The following is a 7,344-nucleotide window of genomic DNA, read 5'->3' as shown; positions in this document are numbered from 1 at the left end:
GTTTAATCTTAATTTTTTAGAAGGACTACATGCATGGGAGTGGTGATATGATCTGAGTCTTGGAAAAAAATTAATAGATATGATGTTATTCAATCATTCAGTAAATGATTCCTGAGTATTTGTTATGTACAGTCCTTGTTTGGGCTCTGAGAATGGTTCTCATTCAGTTTACCTTCTAGTAAGGGAGCAATGAGAATAGCCACACACTCATGGGAGAGGATTTCAGATGAATAGGTGGGGTGGGGGTGAAGACATTGTAGCAGGAGCTAAAGCACAGGGAGATAATGCATTTAGGAGAGCATTGAGCTTGGGGGTTGGGGATGGTGCATGGAGTCTCAATTGACCTGATAAGACCTGTACCTCAGTAACAAGGGGTAACCACTGTAGGTTTTTGAACAGCACTATAACATGGTGAGTCAGAGTTTATAATAACTAATATTTATTGAGTGCCCACTACGTACCAGGATTTTGCAACAACTCTACATGATGGGTACTATTGTTCTCATCTTCATTATTATAGTTGAAACTCAGACACAGGGAGATTAATTTGCTCGGGATCACACAGCTGATAATCTTTGGGAAAAGCTCCAGAGTCCTTTTTCTTAACTACTTAACTAGACTATACCCCGTTCAGTTATGTCCAACTCCTACTTATAGTCTAGTTAAGGAGTTAAGATTAGCACACTCAACACAGTCAGAAAACAGTTGCACAGCCTGAAATAAAGCACTGAATTTTGTGGGCACACTTTACATAAATTCTTTCCTTAGCTGGTCTTCAGAGGAAAAAATTAAATCATATTCTATTTATTCCATTTGTGCCTTTTTATATCACAAAGAACATAATAGTGACAACAGAAAAAAGAATCAGCCACAGTTTCACTTTTATTGGAGAAAATATAATATTTTCCACTCTTAATTTAACACCCAAGCCAGTGGAATTTATTACCAAGGTTCCTTCCCTTTCCTTCCACCTCTGGCCTTTCAGTGCAGGTGTCCTCCAAGCCCAGGGCTCACTAGCTCTCATTGGAGAAGTGGGATCCCCACCTTGTCATGTTGACGTGAGCGTTCAGTGTTCCAGTCAGTGAGGAACTAGTTGTTCAAAAGGCAATTTGGTTTCAGAGGTGTTGAAACAAAGAACAGGAAAAACAATTATCTGCAGAGAGATTTGGTTTATTTTTCCAAAAATACAACTAACCCATCCACTCTTACCCTGGCAGGTGCCTCCCATGGTATGGAGAAATTTCTTCTTGCTTCCACCTTCATGATATTGCACTCCTTTGGCAGTTGTTGAAGGTAGGTGGGATGGGAGTGAACAGGCTGCTGGTTGACCCACATTAGTGACCCCTCCAGGCTGCCAGGCTGGCCTTTCCAGTCCTTCCTTCTTCCTCCTTCCTTGGAACTTTTGATACAGGGAAAGATGGCCTTTGCACATTGGACACTGTGAGCTAGAGCACTCTCTATCAGGAGGCCATGCATACTGTTGTGAGGTTTATCTGCCCTGGAGAGTTGCTGGGCTGTGTTTAATGGGTGACTCTGAGGCCTCGAGGAAATGAAAGGGGGAGGGGGAGTCCAGACTTTTGTTAGCTCCTGATTTATGACTCATTTATCACATCTGTTGCATGACAGGTTGGCCTCCTTCCCCCACCCACTGCATCCCAAATTGCATAAAAAGGACATGTGCAAAGCAGGACACCTCTCCTTAACCCGTCTCCCACTCTGTACTACCCTTTAAAGACTATGGGTGTACTGGATAACCTTTCTTTCCTTAAAATATCAGTGAATATTGTTTTTTTAAAACCCCTCACAGGTGAGCCCCAAATCTCACCTAGACTGCTGAGCACAATGAGAAAGGCTCCAGCTAGGCAGATAAGCTCTTGCCCTTCTTTCTGTAACTTATAAATTGTGTGCTTTTGCAAATTGGGCAACTTCTGCAATCAGGCTAATGGTATGCATTTTCAGAGCAAAGTGTGGTTGGCTTTTTCTGTTTAGGTTTAGAGATGACTCAGGATGTCATTGGAGCTTGCTGCTTGGGAATTTCTAATGTGGGGAAAGCTTGTGGGAAATTTGAAGGTGGCTGTGAAGCCCCCTGATAATTACGGTAGGAACTTTCATCTTTATAAAGTACTTTTGTTTCTGGGGTAAATTCCACATGCTCTAACTTTTTTTGAATAATTATGGGTCTTTTAATGCTAGTATTTCATGAACAATGACCATGAACCTAGTACGTACTGAGTATTGCCACAGAGTATATATACATTTGCATTATTTTTGTATCCATACTTAGCTAATACTTCTTTAGTGCTCACCTTCTGCCAGATACTGTGCTAAGCACTTTACATATTTTAATTCTTTTAATATTCACAATGTTTCCTATGAGGTAGATGTTTACAGACAATAGATCTGAGGTACAGAGAGGCCAAGTGACTTATAATAAGTATCTTTAGGATGGCTGCAATGAAACCTCCTCCTGCTGTTCTTCCCAGTGTGATCCCCTTCCTTCAGGTGAAAGCTGGACCTACTGACTCACTTTAAATGAACAGAATATGGCCAAAGTGATGGAACGTCATTTCCAAGATTAGGTTACAAAAAGACTAAGACTTCTGTATTTCTGTCTGTCTCTGAGCCTTCTGTGTGGGTGAAGTAAGCTACCACAAAGGGGGTAGCCCTATAAAGGCCAACACCACAAGGAATTAATGCCTCTGGCCAATAGCCAGCAGAGACCCCAGGCCTAGCTGACAATTGGATTGCACTTGTGTGACCCTGAACCAGAGGACCCAGTGACAACAGAGCTGAGCTGATATAGAAACTGTGATAATAAATGTGTTAAAATTTTTTTTTGTTAATCCTCACCCAAGGATATTTTTTTCATTGATTTTTTATACAGAGTGGAAGGGAAGGAGGAGGGGGAGAAAGAGAGAGAGAGAAACAGAGAAACATTGATATCAGACACATCAATTGGTTGCCTTCTGAACTTGCTCGACCCAGGCCTGTGATCTAACCTGCAACTGGAATTGAAACTGTGACTCTTCAGTGCGAGGGCTGACAATCTAATCACTGAGCAACACTGGCCATGGCAATGTTTGTTGTTTTAAGCCACTAGGCTTGGGGGTAATTTATTACACAGCAATATAACTAATACACTTGCTCAAAGTTAAAAAGCTTGTCTCTATTAAGAATTGCAGATTATAGACCCTGTACATTTTTCCTCTCTTAAATTATTTTTATTATAATGCTACTTAAGTATATAGAAACAAATCTAGGAATGCAGTTTTTATGATTATTGTTGTATACAGCTATAAAAATAAAAAATTGGAATACCAAATTTCATAAATACCCAGAATAATGTTTTTTTATTACTTATTCTGATTTAAATTTATACTTTTTAAAATGATAATGTATTGCCCTGACCGGTTTGGCTCAGTGGATAGAGCGTTGGCCTGCGGACTGAAGGGTCCCGGGTTCAATTCCGTCAAGGGCATATGCGCGGGTTGCGGGCTCGGTCCTCAGTAGGGGGCGTGCAGGAGGCAGCCAATCAATGATTCTCATCACTGATGTTTCTCTATTCCTCTCTCTTCCTCTCTGAAATCAATAAAAAAATATTTTTTAAAGCAGTGACAAACATCTTTGTAAAATGATAATGTCATATAATGGAAGCTGTACTAAAATGAAATCATTATCTAGTTTGGAAACAATGTCAATGTCCTTCAACAGGAAAATGAACTATGTAAGCCATCCCACAAAATCTTCTGCAACTTGGGAGATTAACTGCTATATGAAAAAAACAAGCTGCAACCAAGAAGCCCCTAAACAATCCCATTTATAGAAAAAGAACCAAAATAAAGTGACAATTTCTTTACATGCTTAAAGGGTATAGGAAGGTCTGAAAGGAGACAGTGAAGTGATGACAGTGCTGGTTTCTGGGGAGAGGAGTATGAATGAATGTGGGGAGCTTTTGCTTTGTATTTTCTGTATCTTTATAGGGTTGTGTATTTTTTTTGTCTTCTCTTTTTTCTTTTTTTTGGGGGGGAGGGGGAAAATAAGAATTTATTCCACATGTTTCTTGTAATTAAAAAGAAAGTGTTTTCCTTGCCTTTCTGGGGTTATTTTAGAGTAGGATTTATTAGCTGTAGGGTTGGTGCCAAAATGAGTGACACATAAAAGATCAGCCAGCCAGAAGAGGTGGTCCTTGACGGACAGGCATGGGAGCTTCAGTCAGGTCTAGGTCTGGGAGGTTGGGCTGAAACTGGAAATTTAATAAGAGTAACTCCAAGGCAGGGTGTGAGTAGAACTTAGTGACCCTGGACAGCAGGAATTAGACAGGCTGGGGACCTGGTGCTTTAAGGGAGGCTTCCTGAGACAAGCAGAAATTCAGTCCTGGGGCAGAGGTAATTGGGGCTATCAGTCAACTGATCAAGTGCAAAGATTTATTCAGTTAACAGTGTCACATTTGGAGGCCAAGGATAAAATCAAACCCAGGCTTCACGTGTTGGGGTGACAGTAGCCCAGAAAGGGGAATAATATTAATGATAACTCACCCTTATACAGTGCTTACTAGACACCTGACACCCTTTTAAGCACATTACATTTAATCCTCATAACCCTATGAGGCATGTAGTATTATCCTATTTTATAGATGAAGAAAGTAAGGATCTTGGTCACACAGCTGATAACGTGGCCAAACCAGGATTTGGGTCCAGGTGATTTTAATTCCAGTATTTGTGTGCTTAACAACTTGGTTGTCCTGCCAGAAACCCTTTTGATAAATGCCATAATCGTGTTTGGAAAAAGGAGTGTGAAACTTGTGCTCCTGGATAAGTATGAAGGAGATATCAAGAAAAAAGGGACATTGTTTGCGTTGGGTCTTGAAGGAAGAGTAGGAATGTGAAAGCAAAGGAGGGGGGTTAAAGAATGAGAGACAGGGAACAGTATTCATGAAGGCATAGAGCTCTTAAACCTTCTATTTACCCTCGGAGTCTTCTGTTCTCTTTGCTTTTTGTACCACCCCAAATCAGACCCCTGCTCTCCCCCTTTCTGAATTAGCTAGTGACATACAGTTATAGATCTGTCATACAGTTCTCCCAGGACTGTTTATTCTGAGATGTCTACCTTGGTGAGACAAACAATATTTAATCCTTAGTGGAAAAATGAAGAAAACCAGAGGGAAGAGAAAGAGTCCCTACATCCCTAGGCTTGGTCCAGATTCACCAGATGGCCTCACCCATGCAGGGCCCAACACAGAATGTGGGCCACTGAGAACCAGCAAGATTGACATAACCTTGAGGCCTCAAATAGTACATTCCTCTCCTTCAGTATCAGTTTTGTCAGATTAAAAGTCCAATGGCAGGCTGTCACCAAGTCTGAGAAAAGAGATGGTGTAATAAAAGAGAATCTGACTCCCTGATGGAAGAGGTGATTTTAAAAATTTGTGTCTATGGCTGTCTATGCTACAGAAATTCAGAAAAGGGAGACAAGCCTGTGCAGGTATCTTTCTCCCCAGATCTCCTCCTTCCCCTTCATTTTTCTTGGACTTGGTGAGTGCCCTCATCATTGCCCCTGTGTGCCTGGCTAGGACTCAGGGAGCAATTCTCACTTCCCCTCCCACTGGCTCAGCTTAGATCTGTCTCAGCTTCCACAACCTGCTCCTCTGCCATCCTGCTGCCCTGCCTTTCCTGAGGTCAGCATAAATCACGGGACTCTGCCGCCTGCCACCCTGTCACTGGCCTTCCTCCTCCAGTACCTCTTTTGCCATCTCTAAAGTACAAACATAAATAACCCTGGCAACTGAGTGGCTGGATGCCCTGGAATGAGTAATGGCATGTAAACCACTTCCCTTATTGTTGTATCCACCATGTGTAAAATAAAGTAAATGCTTACTTACTGTGAGGCCCGCCTTGGGTAGGTTAGCCTGGCTCTTTGGCTTGCACAAGACAGAACTTACTTCACACTAGTCCGGAGGGTTCACATGGAAAACAAGGGTAGGCAGTGCTAGCAGGCCCTGACATTGAAGTCAGGAACCACAAAGCCTCCAGGAAGAGGCCAATTGTACTCTCCAATTCTTTCTCATAAAGAGTTTTTATTTGCTTCCTTTCTGCAGACTGGCTCTCATTGCTGCCCATAGCCCAGGGACAATGTAACCAACCCACACTATGATGAGGAGGCTGTGGCCAGACCAGCTTCAAGCCTACGTCTGCGGAGAAAAAATCTGATTGGGCCAGCTTAGGTCAGCTGATCATTCCCAGTCCAATCAGCTAAGTGCAGGCAGGTGGCTCACTCAACTCAATCTGGCTTCTAGGGCTCCTCCCTCACTTGTTGCGCATGGAAAGACCTTTGAGAAGAGGAGTTTGGGGCCGGCCAGATGCTACAGAAGTTGTCTACTGTGTCTTATAAGGAAAGACCTAATCTTTGTCTTCTCAGCAGTTAAGCCCCATTGGGAAAATTGAGTGCTGAATTGGAGTTATTTCAAACCAATGTAAAATCTTTGTTTTGTGGACAGAGCTTGGAGTTTAGGGAAGCATACAGCTTTGAGTTTTGGGGACAATGGTAATTTCAAATGAGAATATTTGAAGGAGCATAGGTTCCTAACAGGAATGAATGAGGGCAGTAAAGATTGTCGAGCTCTTGTGCTCTGGCCCTTTAGGTGGGTAGAGTGGAAGCATTTATTGGAGGGATTTGAATACCAAATAAATAAGCTTAGACTCGCTTCATTAAGGATCAGGAATTGGGATGGCTGAATGGAAACTGGGTGTGTTCTGGAATCAGATACTCCTTGATTTGAGTCTGTCCCTTCCTGTGTTTTATGGGACTTGGGAAGGTTCCTTAACTGCAGAACCTCAGGGTCCTCAACTAGAAAGTAGGGATAACAGTACTGGCCTATAGTAGGTATCTGTTGTTTTGTCTGTCCAGCATCCATTCCCATTCCTAATAAACGCTTCTCAGTGTCATGGGGGTGGTGGACCACTCTGGTGGCTTGGGTAGGATTGATCCCACCTCCCAGCATGGGGATGGACACATATCCCTGGCCAGGGCTACCCATACAGCACCTTCCTCAGGACACTTTACTTCCACCTATTAGAAATTGTTGTAGTTCATATACAGATGTGTGATATCTGGAACGAATGGTGCTCCCTTACATGTGGTACTTTGTATACTACCTAACCTGCCCAGCTGTGCAAAGGTGCTCTGACCTGGGCCAATTAAAAGCAGACTACCCTCTTGTCCCAGATCATAGAAAGGGAAATTACCCAAGCTAGGCTGATAGGAGGTAGTTGAACCACATAAAATTCTGTCTGACAGTAATGCTAACACAATGGGAAAAACTGCTGAGAGTTGGAAAGAAGCATAAAC

General features: G+C 42.5%; 1 long non-coding RNA gene across 1 annotated transcript in view; it reads left to right on the top strand.

Annotated features, from left to right (window-relative positions):
• LOC106725628 overlaps nt 1–2,346 on the top strand; it is a 4,500-nt gene extending 2,154 nt beyond the window's left edge. Inside the window, exon 2 of the long non-coding RNA XR_001361556.1 lies at nt 1,218–2,346. This is a non-coding gene — a long non-coding RNA (uncharacterized LOC106725628). The remainder of the gene's footprint in view (nt 1–1,217) is intronic.
• Nucleotides 2,347–7,344: the final 4,998 nt, after the last annotated feature.

The sequence above is a fragment of the Myotis brandtii genome, unplaced genomic scaffold, assembly GCF_000412655.1.
Source record: "Myotis brandtii unplaced genomic scaffold, ASM41265v1 scaffold179, whole genome shotgun sequence".
NCBI classification, from domain to species: domain Eukaryota; kingdom Metazoa; phylum Chordata; class Mammalia; order Chiroptera; family Vespertilionidae; genus Myotis; species Myotis brandtii.
This window is presented reverse-complemented; position numbering and strand designations above follow the sequence as displayed.